The sequence below is a fragment of the Corythoichthys intestinalis genome, chromosome 11 (assembly GCF_030265065.1).
Source record: "Corythoichthys intestinalis isolate RoL2023-P3 chromosome 11, ASM3026506v1, whole genome shotgun sequence".
NCBI classification, from domain to species: Eukaryota; Metazoa; Chordata; class Actinopteri; order Syngnathiformes; family Syngnathidae; genus Corythoichthys; species Corythoichthys intestinalis.
The window spans coordinates 42,067,653-42,085,737 of NC_080405.1; the positions used below are offsets into that span (position 1 = coordinate 42,067,653).

The window sequence follows — 18,085 nt, forward strand, 5'->3', positions numbered from 1 at the left end:
GCAACATAAACAGAGTAGCTATACAAGTGTCACTAGTGGGCCCATCACGACGTGGATCCGTGGCAGAACACACTAGCAGCCTGTTCATTATTCATGACTATTCATGTGCTTGCAGTCGCCCTGTTATGATACAGTCCTATCTGGAGTGGCCTACACCTGATTTGCTCCGCGCCTCCGTCGGGCGGTGCGTGGCTTTGCGTCGGCCGCCTGCGCGCGCTCATAGGTCGGATCCAGAAGGCTCGGAAAAAGGGGGAGGAGGAGGAAGAGGAGGGGTGAACAGACTGCAAGGAGGGGGAGAGGTCCAGCTGCAAAAAAAGAAGAGGGGAGAGGGGCAAAAAAAAAAAAAAAAAAAGAAAAGAAAAGAAAAAAAGAACCGTGACAATGGCAACATCAAGCATCTCCTAAACGGTAGGCGGGCGGGAGTTGGGACGCGCCTGGCCGCCTTGCGAGCGCCTCTTCCCGGAATACGAATCGCGGCGTAACATGGAGCGGCGCGGCAGAGGAGAGTCGCCGTGTCTCCATCACTGAGAGGCGCGTCCACCTGCTTAGCGGAGGCCCGGGCTGCTGCTGCTGCTGCTGCTGCTGCTGCTACTACTACTCCTAGTGCTGCTGGCTGGTGGAGCAAGCAAAGCAGGCTGGCCGGCCGGAGCTCTTGGGTGGGGGACATGCAGGGGGGACGTGTTTGCATTTGGGAGCAAAGAAGACGCACATTCTCACATTCCGTCCGAAGCTCTTGCGGAGGATCCAATTGCGACACGCGGGGAAAGACGCAGTTTTTCGGGGCGCTGACGATCCGAAGGTAGGCGGTGAAACGTTCTTTTATTACTACCGTCGCTATCGAATGATACGTTTTTGAATTGAGATGCTTGCTTTCTACACCGACTGAAAGGCCATCCCTGCTTTCACCACCCGCATCAGACATTTTTTTATTCTAAGGGAGCATGCGGTGTAGTAGCAGCTTCCTTGGGACAGCTGTCGAATAGCCCGTTCACATTTATACATCTATTACCTATATCCTGGGATGAAAAAAAGTATACATGAAAATACACTCGACTACACACAGGCATTATTATGTTGCATTTGGGCAAAAAGATGCACCTCATCGGGAAACCCTGTTGTTGTATTTTCACGGTGAGCCGTCATTTTAAATTTGCCCCCCTCCCCTTCTTCTTATACTCCCTAAACGAACAAGACACAAATAGTCCCTAGTAATGAATGATTCATGAATGAGATATTGAAACCCCAAGGTGGGTTAACACACCTTCCCAAGAAGATGCCTTCTCACTCTCTCTAAAGGATTCCAAACATAAATCCTTATTTTAAGTGACCCCGGAATACACAGGTGCACCAGGGTGGAATGCCTTCACTGTCTGCCCACGAGCATCAAGACATGTTTACTGGGCGTCCTGTACATACAGCAAATGTGGACAAAGTGGTGTTGCTTTCAAAGACGCTTGGCTTTTTAAATAGACCGAAAGTGTTGACCATGTGTTCTTGAATGCACAACATTCTGGAAAGGTACTGGGAACACCTCTTTCTTGAAGTTTTGCGGCCAATTGTGCAGCTGCAGTAAGTAGATGTTACTGAAATGCTTATCAGTGCCCTTTGCAGGTTCTCCTCCCTTAATGTGAAGACAGCAGTGAAAACCAGATGGAAAGCCATGCATTGATTGAGTCAAAGAGAGCCTATAAGAGGGTTAAATTGAGTTGACACATTGATGTGGGTGTCATTATCATGTGTGACGGCACCGAGTGTGCCATTGGGCCCCAGGCTATGCGTGACGTGTGTAGGGGGAAAATTTTGCGGGGGCTCCTCAACCTGGCCTCGTTTGACAAACCTCAATGTGGAAAGGAAGGGCGCTTTCACCAGCTGACCCGAAATGCGTCACAAAAATCCATGTTCTCTCTCCTGATAGGTCGCAAGAATGTAAACAGGAAGAAGGTTTGGCAGTGTAGTAAGTAGCTGCAAACATAAGTGGCAATAAATGGAACATAGATAAAAAAAATATTGATATTAATCCTGATATGGGCAATCCAGCAGATAGCCAATTTGGTATTCTATAAAAGAAAAATGGTTGTGAAATCAACACATGCTACGGGTGTAATGGTACACAAAAATCTTGGTTCGGCACGTACCTCGGTTTTGAGGTCACGGTTCGGTTCGTTTTCGGTACAGTAAGAAAACAAAATGCAAAAAATAAATGTGCTAGTTGTTTATTACACACCTTTCAACAACAGGAACATTAGCCTATACAAAGCTAGAATTCTGCTCAAAAAGTAGTGGGTATTTAAAGATAATCCAGCAACAATTTGCCATTTAGGCCCCGCGTATTGGTCAGCTTTCTTTCTGAAAGAAAGAAGAAATATAGAAGTCCTGTGCTAAAGAGAAAGGCAATCCCAATTACAAAGATTTTAACATGTATTTTACAAATGAAATGCCTCAATGAATCTTTTTTTTTCTTTTTTTCTTATGAACGGTTTTCAAAAGTTTTATTGGTGGATTTTCTCAAATTAAATCGCCACACAGAAATGAATAAATGTAATTGTGGAAGCAGGATCTGTGTATTATTCTTATTATTTAATTACAGGTGTTTTAGCTCATTTCAATTTATTTTATTCAAATGGACTATTATTTATTTTATTATATGTTTATATTTTACAAATGTGATGTAGTATTCATTTTAGGGCTGTCTAACGATTAAAATTTTTAATTGAGTTAATCACATCTTAAAAATTAATTAATCATAATTAATCGCAATTCAAACCATCTCTAAAATATGCCATATTATTCTGTAAATTATTGTTGGAATGGAACGAGAAGACACAAGACGGATATATACATACAACATACTGTACATAAGTACTGTATTTGTTTATTGTAACAATAAATCCACAAATGGCATTATTAACATTCTTTCTGTTAAAGTGATCCACGGATAGAAAGACTTGTAGTTCTTAAATGATAGATGTTATAGTTACAAGTTATATTAATTTTATATTAAAAACCCTCTTCATGTTTTCGTTTTAATAAAATTTGTAAAATCTTCAATCAAAAGTAGAGTTAATATAATAATAATAATAAAAAAAATAACAATAATAAGAATAGAGTGACCAAAGTCTGAGTCCATTTTACGTGTATTTTGCATAGCTATTTTGATATGGAATGCCAGTTCATTTTGCATTGTTGTTTAACTGTGTGAGAATAGGGCCTCATTACTATAGACTGAAATGATTTCTTTTTGTGAACATTATTTTTTTTGAGAGATAGGAATACTATTTTTGTTGTGCTTTCACTAAACGATACTTATGTTTGTTGGGAAGGAGTTGCTGAAGCTTATGCCAATAAACAGCGCGGTCCAAAGAACGCCTGTGTCCACTCGCCCTTATAAAATATATATCTCTGTACATATCTTACCCAAAATACAACAAGAGAGACATAATTGCCACTAAAAGAAAGAAAACTTACCGAAATATGTGTGGAGCACAAATAGCAATTTGCATTGCATTGTGCTTACAGCATAAACATCTCACAACTACAAAATCTCCCACGTTTAGAAGAAATAACATTAGTATGGAACGGCGCTGCCCCCAAGCGGCCGGTGGCATTCTCTTCACTCTTAATGTCCATAAACGGCCTCATTGTAATCTGTTTGAGGCAATGTGCGAGCGGGTCATTCAGTGTATGCGATAATTGCGTCAAATATTTTAACGTGATTAATTTAAAAAATTAATTAACGCCAGTTAACGCGCTAATTTTGACAGCCCTAATTCATTTATATTGTATATTTTATGTTGTATAACTTTTTAGCTCCTATGTGAATATTAGTTCCTACTTGTTTTGTTGTGGTAGGAGGGTTTTGTATTGAACACAGGGCCGTGTTGGTTATTATGGTAGCAGAGAAGACAGCAGTAAATCAACAAAGACAAGTAAACTGTGCCCCGATCTACCACTCAAGAGATCTGATGGACTCAAAAAGTGGGTTACGATTGCATATTAGTTTAAAAAACGACCGGATCCCCCGTATTTTTACACAAGTGACTTCCGTTCTGCCCGATCCTAGCTAGTAGTATTAACGCAGGAGGGCCGCGTCTCGCATCAAATAATAAACTCTGCCGTTCTTTTCGTGTGCGTCACGTTGAACCTCTTCTGGGAGGCGTCTAACACGCGGCCGCACTGCGACTGGTGTGCGTTGGCTGATTGACTTTAATGCCCGCGTTTCACTGCGCTCTCGCGGCGCCCGCGTTGTCGCGCCGTTGACGTTTCTGGGTTATACTGTCCTGCCGTGTTGGTCCTCGTTATAGTAGAGAAGACAGTAAATATAATCTACACAAATAAACTGTAACCCGATCGACTCACAGCCTCGGGTTACATTACGTCAGAACCTTGTTCGGTGCGCCTCCATTCCGAACCAAGCACCACGTACCGAAAATCTACCAATAAAGCACAGGACTTCTATATTTCTTCTTTCTTTCAGAGAGAAAGCTGACCAATACGCGGGGCCTGAAAGGCAAACTGTTGTTGGATTATCTTTAAATACCTGCTACTTTTTGAGCAGAATTCTAGCTTTGTATAAGATAATGCTCCTATTGTTGAAAGTACAAAGGTGAGTAATAAACAACTAGCACATTTATATTTTGCATTTTGTTTTCTTACTGTACCGAAAATGAACCGAACCGAGATTTTTGTGTACCGTTACACCCCTAGTTTCTAGTCTAAATGGATTGGGCGTCGGACACCGTCAATGCAGCTTTAGAGTTAACTGAGACACTATTATGGTGGAAGATTTTGGTAGCAACTTGTTGGTTCCTTATTAGACATTGACACCTTTTTAAAATGATATCTCGATTCTTGGCAGAAGCATATCGATAACCTTTGGGGGTACAAAGTATTACAATATATCACCATTTCGAAATTTTGTCACACCCCTAGTCCGCATGTCATGCAGCCCTCACACACGCAACTCATTGCCACTGGCAACGCTAGACATCCAATTCATTTAAATTGTGAATGTTCATGTTTCACTGCCATTGACAGTGCAAGTCCAATCCATTTTCCATTCACAAAATTGACAAAATCTTGATTTATATGAGTACCCTGTAAAGGGCAAATATGTTAGATACCTGTTTTCCACCTCACCACGGTTGTGAACTTTAACATTGAGCTTTTTAGTGTAAGTTACTGTGAGAAGTTGAGCCCAGTGACACATTTCAGCCCCCCCTTGCCCTGCCAGCAGCTTTGCCCGAAATGTGTTTTAAAATGCCGCTCGAGCGTTATGTTGTAACCATAAAAGCAGCAGCTTGTGTACATAGTTTCTTATCTTCCCCTGCTGATGTATGCTCGGTGGTTTCAAGCCTGGGGCGCATGCACGAGCTTCTACTAGCTCTAGTCAGTCCGTAGAGAACCAACTAAACCTCATCAACACTGCCAGCCATTCTTCTCACGTGAGGATCATGCCTCTTATTGATATTTTACATCTTACCTATCCATATCACCATAAATCAGAAATAAGATGCTGTGAGGCGTTACTTAGAAAGCACATGGTATGGAATGAAAAATGATCTCTTTTTTGTAAGACATCCCACCGAGCTTTATGTCCAGAATCATTTATTTCCTATGCTCATATCTCTGCTCCAGACGCACCTTGATCCCATCGGGGCGGTATCAATGTGTGTTTCGGTCAGTAACAATGTATGCAGAGTCCCGCTGCGTTTGGGTTGCTGAGGCCCAGCAGCTCTAGTCTTTCTCTGCGATGCGGGCTTTCTGTAATTAAAGGCAGAGGTAAAAGCAGGGGAGCGGGCCGGGCTCTGATTGCTTTTCATAGCCGCGAGCACAGAGAAAGCTGCAGCGTGTCCTCGGGGGACTGAGGCGCTGTTGAGCTCTTTTTTTTTTTTTTTTTCCCCTGTCAGCTCTACCCGCCTCCCTTCCAGTTGAGGAAATACACTCATGCTAGTTATGGGCCCCAAAACATCCAACCCTGTGCATACTTTTTAACTTTTGTGCATGTATCCCTTTATGAGGCACTCATTTAATATATTGACATCTAGTGCCATCAATGGCACAGAAACATGAGCAATCACAGCCAGTCCTCCCAGTTTAAATTGATTGGATGTCTATCGTTGTCAATGACTGGGAATCAGTTAATGGTCAATATTTTCTGATCAATTTAAAAAAAAAAAATTTTTTTTTAAATAAAACAACCGTTTTTTTTTTTTTTTATTACCTATTTTTGATATATTTATTTACTTTAAAAAATTGGCTAAATAAAATTGATAAAACTGCAATTATTCCCTTTTTTTTTAAATATTTATTATTTTTATATATATATACTGGACTGTCTCAGAAAATTAGAATACACAATATTCTAATTTTTTGAGACAGTCCTGTGTATATATACAGGACTGTCTCAGGAAATTAGAATACACAATATTCTAATTTCCTGACTGTCTCAGGACTGTCTCAGGAAATTAGAATATTGTGTATTCTAATTTCCTGAGACAGTCCTGTATATATACACAGGACTGTCTCAAAAAATTAGAATATTGTGTATTCTAATTTTCTGAGACAGTCCAGTATTATATATAAAAAGAAAAGCTACTTTGTGTTTCAAACTTCGCGCCCTCAGTCCACAGCGGATTTTTAAAAATCAAATAAATAAATAAATGAATAAAAAATTATAGATGAGCTGTCCTGAGCTGATCGCGTAGTCTCGCTCTCCCCAACCTCCCTCTCCCTGCTCTGTTCATCAAGCAATGCATTGGAGTTGCTTATTAAAGTTAATAATATTTTAAAAAAATATTATTATTATTATTTTTTTTTTATTCATTTCATTTCAGGCAGTTACATTCATCTTCACAAATACAGTTCTTTGCTTTCCAGAAACAACAGAGAAAAAACCCCAAAACAAAACAAAAGAAAATGCCTGAAATGGAGTGGGACGAAGAAAACTTATTAAATCCCACCCCGATTTCTCAATTATCATCAAAATAAATAAACTATTTTCCTGCAACCATTTTTTGCTTAGTTACACAGTAGACATTCTTCCCCAATACATGTAACAAGACAGCAGAACCCGCAAAGTCGATAATTGAAAGATGTTTGGGTTTGATCTTGCCAGAGACACGAACTTCAAAGCGGCGCATGCGTCAATCATCGTTGCACTTGTTAAACAGTTGCTGTGGCAACTCATTGTGTGCAGTGTTGTTAATCTTACTGAAAAAAAGTAATTAATTATAGTTACAAATTACTTCTCCCAAAAAGTAATTGCGTTACTAACTCAATTACCTGAATGTAAGAGTAATTAGTTACTTGGCAAAGTAATTGGTGATAATTACTTTTTTTTTTTTTTTCCTCCAAAAAAAAAAAAAAAAAAAAAAACATTGGCCACACTATATGAAGTTTTTTGTGGAGGTTTTTGGTACAATTGGCCCGAGCCCAATTCTTTACCCTAATTTACCCTTTACCCTGAATCAACTGTTAAAAGTTGTTAAAATTGCTTCCATTATTGCATTAGTTCCCTTCTCTCTACTTTCGACATATGAAAGTTTTAAAACTGTTTCATCATTTAAAGATAGATTCAAGTCAAGATTTTGCCGATTTAGAAGTATTTTAGATAAAAAGTTACTTAGGTTCGCGAGGAAGGTTCTCTACAACAGAGCCGTCCTAAAATGCCTACTGCTTTAAGATGGCGGCTGTCATTTTGCATCTAGTTATATCTATATACAGTACATCTGATATCTACCATGTCTACCATATCTACAATAACATGCGGGCGTAGTTTGTCGGCTATCGGCTACAACATGTATTATTGGAGCTACCTGGCATCGCGTTTGCTCGGCGTTACAACTTTCTTGCCTCCTCCCCGCTCCTGCTCTGCTCTGTCGTCTTGGTGAGTCCGTCTCCCTCAGACTTTTCGACCAATATAGTAACGCATAGTAACGCATGCCTTTCCGTCCTCAGTAACGGTAACGGCGTTGCCAAGATGAGAAAAGTAATTAATTAGATTACCCACTACTGAAAAAAATAACGCCGTTAGTAACGCCGTTATTTTGTAACGCCGTTACTAACAACACTGATTGTGTGTAAGTGAGCAGCTTGAGTGAATTTGAGTGGATTCACTCAATCAAGCATTTAATAAAGCCAATCATTTTTCTACTACTTTATTCTTGTTTAAAAAATTTTAGTGGGACAGTACCATGTTTAAAACTTATCATAATTATTACATTTGAAGTGCTTAAAAACCATATATATTTTTTTTAATTATACTTTGGGGAAAAAAAAGTGAAAAAACATGCCTTATATGTATCTCTTTCTAATGCTAAATCTGAATAAATACATTGAATACAACCCCCCCCAAAAAAAAAAAAAAATTGGGGGGGAGGTGCGATGCGCTACATTGTGGTTTTTCACTTACCGTGGCAGGTTATGGTCCCTATTAACTGCAAAAATGAGGGATCACCGCAATAATGTTTAAAGATGTTACGCTATTAATGCTATTTTATTTATCAACTTCAAAGTGTTAATGGAGGCCATAACCAAAGTGTTGTAGGCTGAATTCAGAACGCAGGTTTTAATGCTCAAATTCGATTTTTACGTGTTTTTCGGACTCGAGTGAGGCATTAACTTAGAAGTTAATCCAATCTGGGTCACTTTCATACGTGGTTAAAATCCGATCTGGGATATATATGCCAAACTATGGTGGCTGTTTTAACTCTCAAATCTCCCCAATCAGAATTCAGGCAGCAATTACGTCAGCAAAGAACGAGAGAATCAGGGAAGTCGGCAGTGATGGAACCGTGCATTACTGTTAGCGCCTAGCTTTGATCTCGGCTTTTAGGCAGGAGACGGCCTGACCCACAGTCATAAAGGAGGGGAAGAGTGTTGTGATGCCGTTGCAAATGTAATGTTAGGTGGCTCGGAGCGTTAGCATAGCATTGGCGTTCTCGCTAGCATTAGCATTTAGTGTGGCGAGCATCATAAACGCTCGGGAAACTTTTTACATACAGTTCGTGGCGTTCAGGTGGGTAAAATTAATTGAAAATAATGGACTGTTTTCCTGTTCAGTATGATTATTTTACATACAGGTCGTGGCGTTCAGGTGGGTAAAATTAATTGAAAATAATGGACTGTTTTCCTGTTCAGTATGATTATCATCACCAAGTGGGCGTTGTCCATGTAGATGCTACAATATAATAATAATGTTTTTGTTTACGGATAACGGATAAACCTGGGAACGCTCGGTTTTCTTTCTGTGCGCCAAATTAGCTATATTAAAGATTGCTTTCATGGCTGAGGGTCAGGGGAAACTGATTGTATGTGTGTGCGTCATGCACGCACAGTACGTGCATGCGTTCTATCAATACATATAAACTTTCAATATAAGATTAAACAGATTATTTATGTCTGTTATTTGTGTCCCCTTTTTGGAAATTAAAATGTGGTCACCCTGGAAAAATGTGGTAGTCCCAGCATGTGTAGTCATTTGTTTTGATAGTTCTGCGCATGCAGGTCAGTTTGCTCAGTGAGTGTTGGATGCCAGTAAGTGCGCATGCATAATACTTGAACTGGCTCAATGGACAAAGGCAGTCTGAACGACATAAACAAAAACATATGAGAAAAAAATCGGAATTGTGCATTAAGACCTGTGGTATGAACCTAGACTCAGGGTTCCAGGACAGGGATATTGCCGTAGTATTTATTTAACAACTATTTTGTTCATGACAGTACATTTTTTTTCCAATTACCATTTACAATAAAGTAGTAATTTTCCCTATAAAGGGTTAAGTGGAACCGTGTAATGAATTAAAAAAAGCAACATCTAAAATGGGGCAGCATTGTGGAATAATGCTGAGCATGTCTCGCCTCATAGAAAAGTTGGCTACTGACCAGTCCAGTGTGTTCCCTGCCGCCCTCTATTGTGAGTAACCCTGAGGTTATTCAGTAACATCGTCGCATAAAACTTTAGCATTTTGCATAAAACCACAGTTTAGCCAGCGGCAATGGGCTATCTCTGAGTGTTTGTTTTGTTTTTTTCATTAGCTTTTTCCCTGACTGATTTAGGTTGAATAGGCAGTTAACTTTGCTGTCAGCCATCTTTCTAACATTGGAAACTACTCTGAGCTTTTTGTGTTGTTTTGATTTCCGGTCGGTGTGTTTCTTGAGTTAGATGTGCGTGTATCTTCAATGACTCCCACTGACAGGGTATAGCCAATTTATCTGCTTCCATTGCAGTGACTTTGCTTGAAGCCCAACTCAGGATATAGTTTGGTTATCTGCACAGGTTGAATCAAGGCAACTGCGGTCTTGTATGTTGTTGACACTTCTGTGGATGATAACCGGTGATATTCTTATTCACATACAAATTTGGTCTCATTTATGGATAATATTTGTTTTATTCCTCTGCTGTGATGAAGCATAAAAAACAGTATGTTATAATTTTATGCATGCTTAATGGATTTATCAATGGCATGGCAAATGCAACAAAATTAGTCAAACATTTTTTTTAAAGTACTTAAAAGCCACTTTTACTGAGGGATTTTACATCAGTGTTAATTAATACAAACAATTGGCACCATCATTAGAATAGATCCTATCAACACCATCACATTTCCCAAGAGTGTGAACTTAGGGACCAGACAGGCCAGCCTACGCAGACGTCAACCATTATTAGTCCTACAGTGAGGAAATGTACTTGTTTACACTGCAAAAAGCTTGTGTGAAAAAAAATGTCAATTCATGTCTTTTATAACATTCGTATTAGGGGTGGGAACGTCTTGCTACCTCACGATATGATACAATTTGCGATACAAAGCTCACGATAGCGGTGATCTCACGATATGGCGATACAATGATTATCGATACATTGGTCAGGAAATAATTCTAGGATACTCAACAAAACAAGTGATAAACAGAAAAGAGGTTGTTTTTCAAATCCATTTGAACTGGAAGAGTAGCAGCGAATGAAGCCCTCCAACTTTAAACAGGCCCCTCCCACCTACATGGCCGTCAGTGGCAGCCAATGCCAGGCAACGAGGTAAATTCTGGGCCATTTTCAGTCACTTCCTGTTGATTTTGGGGTATTGAAGTGACCCAGGAATCTCCCAAATGAATAGGCAGTGACTCAAATTCAACAGGGTGTGACCTGTGAATGCCTTAAAATGAACAGAAATTGACCTGTACCCTGAAAATCAGAAAGTGACTGTGAATGCTCTGGTTTGGAATGAATTAACCTTTTTAAAATTAAATCTCGATTCTTGGCATGAGCATATCGATAATCTTTTGGGATGCAATATATCACGATATATCACCATTTCGATATTTTGTCACACCCTTAATTCGTATACAAGTTGTCTGGTCCCATATACTAGTACGTAGGAGCACAGAAAATGTGCAAAGTTGTGCAAAGATGTCTTGATGGATTAATAGATACTATAAATAGTATAGGCACAGTGTATCACAAAAACTGAGTACACCCCTCGCATTTCTGCAGATATTGAAGTATATCTTTTCATGGGACAACACTTACAAAATGACACTTTGACACAATGAAAAGTAGTCTGTGTGCAGCTTACATAATAGAGTTAATTTATTTTCCCCTCAAAATAACTCAAAATATAGCCATTAATATCTAAACCTCTGGCAACAAAAGTGAGTACACCCCTATGAAAAAACGTACATCCCTAAATGTCCAAATTGAGTACTGCTTGCTTGTCATTTTCCCACCAAAATGTCATGTGACTCGTTACAGGAGTGCTGTCAGCATTGCTGCAGAGATTGAAAAGGTGCGGGGTCAGCCTGTTAGTGCTCAGACCATACGCCGCACTCTACATCAAATTGGTGTGCATGGCTGAACACACACACAACACAAGAAAGCCCACCCGTCTCATCAGACCATAGGACATGGTTCCAGTAATCCATGTGCTTTGTTGACATGTCATCAGCAAACTGTTTGCGGGTTTCTTTGTGTACCGTCTTCAGAAAAGGCTTCCTCCTGGGGTGACAACCATGCACACCAATTGAATGTAGAGTGTGGCGTATGGTCTGAGCACTAACAGGCTGACCCCCCCAACTCTTCAATCTCAGCAGCAATTCTGACAGCACTCCTGTAACGAGTCACATGACATTTTTGGAGGGAAAACGACAAGCAGTACTCAATTTGGACATTTAGTGATGTACATTTTTTTCATAGGGGTGTACTTACTGTTGTTGCCAGGGGTTTAGATATGAACTCATTTGCTCCCAAAAACGTATAAATACGTTCTATTTTTAATTGTTTCAGTGTCCCAAAGACGTATTTTTACTTTTACGTTTTTTTTTGCCAAAAAAGACATCTCTGGGTTCTGATTCAATTAGCTCCAAAGCACAAAGCTGAAAAATCCATTTTAAAGCAATAAAACTGGCCATTGGAGGGCAGTAGCGCATTTGGTAAGACCCACAACCCGATTCAACGGCAACGAACGGCCAAGCCACACGGCCGGGCGCTGGCAGAAGACGACCGAATGGATGCCAGGCGGCGGACGACCGAGCAGAACGACCGGGACCGCTAGTGCAGCGGACGATGCCTTTGAGCCCGTGCTGCTCATGAGCAGATTCCGCAGAGACTCAAAAAAATAAATCTTTATGAGACAGGCAGCGATGAGGGAAAAGTTGAACCGGCTGTCGCGGCCGGAACAGCGTCATCTTTCAGTTAGTTATGTGTAAATAAATTGTTACTTTGCTATCAAAAGCTCTATTTGTCATGTTGTTTATCTTATTTTGTAAAAGGAAAACATAATTCAGATGTTTGGGAACTAACTAAAGCAAAAAATAGCTGTGTTAAAGTCAAAGTTATGTTTGAAATGAATGCTTTCACAAAAAGCTCAATTTCTCCGTTTTTCATCAGAAATTGGAAAAATTGCTCAAACTAAGCTATTTTCTAATGCTGATTTCTAAAGAATGGAAAAGGATATGAACCAACTTTTTTTTCTGCTGAAAGAAGAGAGTCTAATCTTTCTTTTGGTGGGTTCCATGATTATATAGCAATAGAACAGAATTTTCTGTGGGCCTTGCAAAATCAGTCAAAATCCAGTAAAACGGCCAGGAGCGAAGGGCCTTGCTCCGGTGAAAATGGCTGGGAGTGAATGAGTTAATTGCTATATTTTGAGTTATTTTTAAGGGAAAATAAATTAACTCTTATATAAGCTGCACACAGACTACTTTTCATTGTGTCAAAGTGTCATTTTGTCAGTGTTGTCCCATGAAAATATATACTTAAATATCTGCAGAAATGCGAGGGGTGTACTCACTTTTGTGATAGTCTGTATACTTAAATGTGATTTGATTACAGTTTTTTCACAGTTTTGGTCATATTACTCAGCGATAGATATAATAAATACTATACATACTTTATTTTTCAGACTATAAGTCACACTTTTTTTTAGCTTGGCTAGGCCTGCGACTTATACTCAGATGTGACATATACAGTATATATGGTTTTTTTTTCCACATTGACATCCGTGGGAAGGGTGCTCTAAGGATTCCTTCTTTTCCAGTGTTGGCAGAGTTGTTCAGAAATGATGCTAAAATGAAAATTTATTGGATTTGGTTGTTATTTGGAGTGAAATTAAGAGTTTGTTAAAGAGTTAATATTGTGTTGATTAGGCTATAGTTATCGGAATACAGTAACTGTTAATGTTAGGGATACACCGATCCACATTTTTTAACTTCCGATCCAATCCTGCTTGACGTGATCCTCTAAAAAATGTTTGTGGTCATTTTTGGAAGATAAAAAAACTCAGGTCTTCCACCACCTACCTCGCTCTGTCGTGACCTCGTTTTGGGCTTGGCTTGCCAAAAGGTCTGTGATAAATCCTGGTTCTCTTTTGAGTCTTAAAATGCCCAAAATGGTGCCTGATCACCGTGCTGCTTAGCACAACCTTTTGCGCTATTTGTGGATATTTTTAGAAGAAAATTCATTTCGGGACTTCTGCCCCCAACCATTTTTTTTTTTTGCCAAAAATGCCCAAAATGGAGCTCTCTGAGGTGGATCGACTGGCACTTAGCAGGCCAATCAAGACGATCGGCGAATGTGTGTGTGTCAGGTGTTAGTGGACATTTTTTTGCGGGCCCCTCCATATTAAAGGCCAGGCAGGGGTGCTGGCTGGTTAAGATATCTTAACACTTGAACATTATATTACAGCTCCGTGGATCATCTTACTTTTCTTTTTGACCCTCCCTTCGCCCAACCACGCCCACTTTACGCCCGCAAACTGGGCCCTTTACAGGCCAGGGCTCGGGTGCGTTCGAACCCACAGCATCCCCCCTAAGTTCCGCCCCTGACTTGAGATATGGCTCATGAATCGGAAATTTTCCCAGGTTGAGTCAGTCCCATTAGTGAATTAAACTTGTGTCAGGGCAAGGTACTGGACTAGGTTGGCACAATTTTCAGTTAATATGCTAACAGATTTTATTTATCCTTTTGTTTTCCATGTTATTGTTATTACTATAATGTCTAATGTTTTTTTCTTGGTTTAAGCAAAACTATAATTCCCCCCAAAACTTATACTCCAGTTAGTAAGGGTTTAACGTACATGTTTTTGTATTGAACCGTTTCGGTACAAGGTGCTCGGTTCGGAACGGAGGCGTACCGAACGAGTTTTTGATGTAATGTAACCCTTACTTTTCGAGGCTGTGAGTCGATCGGGTTCCAGTTTTTTGGTGTAGATTATATTTACTCAGTCTTCTCTACTATAATGAGGACCAACACGGTAGGACAGTATAACCCAGAAACGTCAACGGCGCGACAACTTGGCCGCCGCGAGAACGCAGTGAAACGCGGGCGTTAAAGTCAATCAGTCAAAGCACACCAGTCGCAGTGCGGCCGCGTGTTAGATGCGTCCCAGAAGCGGCTCAACACGACACACGCGAAAAGAATGGCAGTTTATTATTTGACGCGAGACGCGACCCTCCTGCGTCAATACTCCTACTGGTAGCTAGGATCAGGCAGACCGGAAGTCACTCGTGTAAAAATATGGTGGATCTGGTCGATTTTCAAACTAACATGCAATCGTAACCCACTTTTTGAGTCCATCAGATCTCTTGAGTGGTAGATCGTGGCAGAGTTGACTTGTCTTTGTTGATTTACTGCTGTCTTCTAGGTAGGCATGTGCCGGTATGAGATTTTGACGGTACGATAACCGTGAGCAAAAATACCGCGGTTTCACGGTATCACGGTATTGCAATTATAGCTCCCAAAAATTTTGAGATGTATGGGTTAAAAAAAAAAAAAAAAAAAATTTCCATTGAACAGGATTTTTTTTTTCAGACCATAGTTGCAAATTGGAACATGAATATATTGTTAAAATAAATAAATTATCAATTAAAAAATATTTCAAATAAAATTAAAATTAATATAATTTATAGACTATACTCACAGCCACAGCTCAATTTGCACAAGATTACAGCAAGAACAAAATAATTTCTATAAAGTAAAAACACTTCTGAATAAAATTTTTAAAGATTTATACTGCATGACTTTTTTTTGAGGGTGGAAAAGCTTAAGTGAAGTTTCGCCATTTTCAGCCACTGTGTCAACTCTAGTCTACATGATGTCATGCCTTTGTGTTAAAAAGAACATTAGGAATTCATAAGTTAGGTAAAAATGTATAAGTTAGTTAAAATGTCAATATTGTTATGGAAAGGTTTCATCTAAAAAAAAAAAAAAAAAAAAAAAAAACACATTGGGAGTGAGACCTCACCTTGATCCAGCGAACGTGGATTTTTGCTTAGGGCAAAATCATCGTTCACAATTAGCGATCTTTGATGCTATCACTTTTTCCCCTTCATTCAAGTGAATCAAGCTTGTTTTCTCACTCTGCGGCTGTAACACTCAACGAAGTTGCTCTCCCAGCTGAGCCTAGGCTAACATTTATCTTTGTAAGCTTTTACTTAGTTTGTATATTGAATTTGAAAGGAAAATGTGTGTTTTGTTTTTGGCGAACTTTTCCCATGGTGCTAATCTGTGGAAGCTACTCACATGGAAAAATCTAATTGTACAACATTTTAAATGTATTCATTTTGTATATTAAACTTAACACGATTTGAGAGCTCAATAAATTGAAGAACAGTACGCCTTATGTTTGGAGTAATTGTTTTTGGGTTAGCTGGCTGTGTAGCCGATAGCGTCACTCTCACACACAGCAACAAACGGGAGGGGGTGAGCGCTGCTGTGCCAAGCCGCTTCTGGCTGCATTTTTGACGCAAGAAAAATAGCGAATACCGTTCTACGGTCTGACGGAAAATTTTAGTGGTTTTGAAACCGCGACGTTTTCACACCACGGTAAACCGTGAAACCGGTAACCGGCACATGCCTACTTCTCTGCTATAATAACTGGAGATGTCCCGATCGATCGGAATCCAAATCGATCGGGTCCGATCACGTCATTTTCAAAGTATCGGAATCGGCAAAAAAATATTGGACATGCCTTTTTTTAATATATATATATTTTTTAATTAAATCGTTTTCTAATTGTATTTAACGTTACAGACATAATATGTTACACTCATCCAGAGTCTTTAGTTTAGGCTTAAGGTAGGGTTATTAAATTTATCCCGTTAACGGCGGTAATTAATTTAAAAAAAAATTTATCATGTTAAAATATTAAACGCAATTAGGGCTGCAGCTATCGAATATTTTAGTAATCGAGTAATCTACTGAAAATTCTATCGATTAACCGAGTAATCGGATGAAACAAATATATTTTTAGGTGAAGAGCAATTATAAATATACATGAGAAAACAAGACATTTCATCTAATCTTGAACCATTTTCAGTCAATCAATGTCTTTATTTCCGATGTATATTGTTGAAAACAGCCAACAATTGCATCTCAGATGTAACTAGAATATAAAAAAAAGAATAATTCACTCCTTTCACTCAAAAAACCTTTAGATCTCATTTAAAAAAAAAAAAAAAAATATATATATATATATATATATATATATATATATATATATATATATATATATATACCTAAAAATGACGTTACGCTTGATAACACACATCACTTAAAAGTTAGGATTTTTTCCCCACGATTCAATTGAATTTCTATTTGTGTCAAGCCATTTTTAAGTTCTAGTTAAGTTTTAAGTTCGTCTAAACTGTAAGTCCTGATAGGATTTTGAGTTTTTGCAGTGTTCAAAATAAATGTATGATACAGGCTGTATTGGAGCACATTAGGGACCAGTGCTACTTGGTGTTTTATCCACCAATGACTACTGAGCTAAAATTGATAGTTAGCATTATTGAGTTTTTATTTTACACCCTCATCACTCCACAACGCTATGTTATGTTAAAGCCTGTATGTAAGACACGTTAGCCATGCATCGAAAGTGGTCATAATTAATAGAAACCTAGCCCTCCGCAGGGCTAACGTTACGTGGGCTAGTGACAGTAACATTAATCTTATTTATTAGCGCTTAGCGGTCTTTATTAGCGCTTAGCGCTCTACTGCTTTAAGATGGCGGCTGTTTACTAACGCTGCCCAGACGCGGCCGAGTCTGTCAATGTGCATCTAGTTCAACATACATGTGATCTCTATGCGACTCATCAGACGCTACCTGTTACCAACGTAGCATCGTGCGGGCTAGTATTTAGCAACGACGGCGTCGTTTGTAGCGGTTGTCGGCTGCAGTAAGTTTTTTTTTGTTGTTTTTTTTGTTTTTTTGCTTCTTCCTCTACGCACGTGACATCAGCGCGTTGTCCCGCATTAAAAGTAGTCCGAGCAAAACGTGATGCTTAGAGCTGTCAAAATAAACGATTACTCGAGGTGAATCAAATTACTCGGATCAGTTTTTAAACTCGAGTTACTCGAGTTGCTCGAGTATTCGTTTCAGCTCTAAACGCAATTAACGCATGCGCTGCACGACCTACTCACGCAATCTGTGATGGCGCCGTTTTACATATATATAGAGCTAAAAGGCAGAGTCAAATGAGTAGAGTGAATTTTGGCAGCCTTTGGAGCCTTTTTTGGCTAAAGCCTTACAATCCCTCTCCCCACGATTAGAAATATCGTGGGAAGCAATGTGGTGAAGAAAGGTAGTAATTGATCTTT

General features: G+C 39.3%; 1 protein-coding gene across 5 annotated transcripts in view; it reads left to right on the forward strand.

The window, feature by feature from the left end:
- Nucleotides 1-327: 327 nt before the first annotated feature.
- Nucleotides 328-18,085, forward strand: part of nexmifb (neurite extension and migration factor b) — a 249,522-nt gene continuing 231,764 nt past the window's right edge. For all 5 annotated transcript variants that reach the window (XM_057849446.1, XM_057849444.1, XM_057849447.1 and 2 more), the window contains exon 1: nt 328-799. The gene's annotated coding sequence lies outside the window, so the exon portion shown is untranslated. The remainder of the gene's footprint in view (nt 800-18,085) is intronic.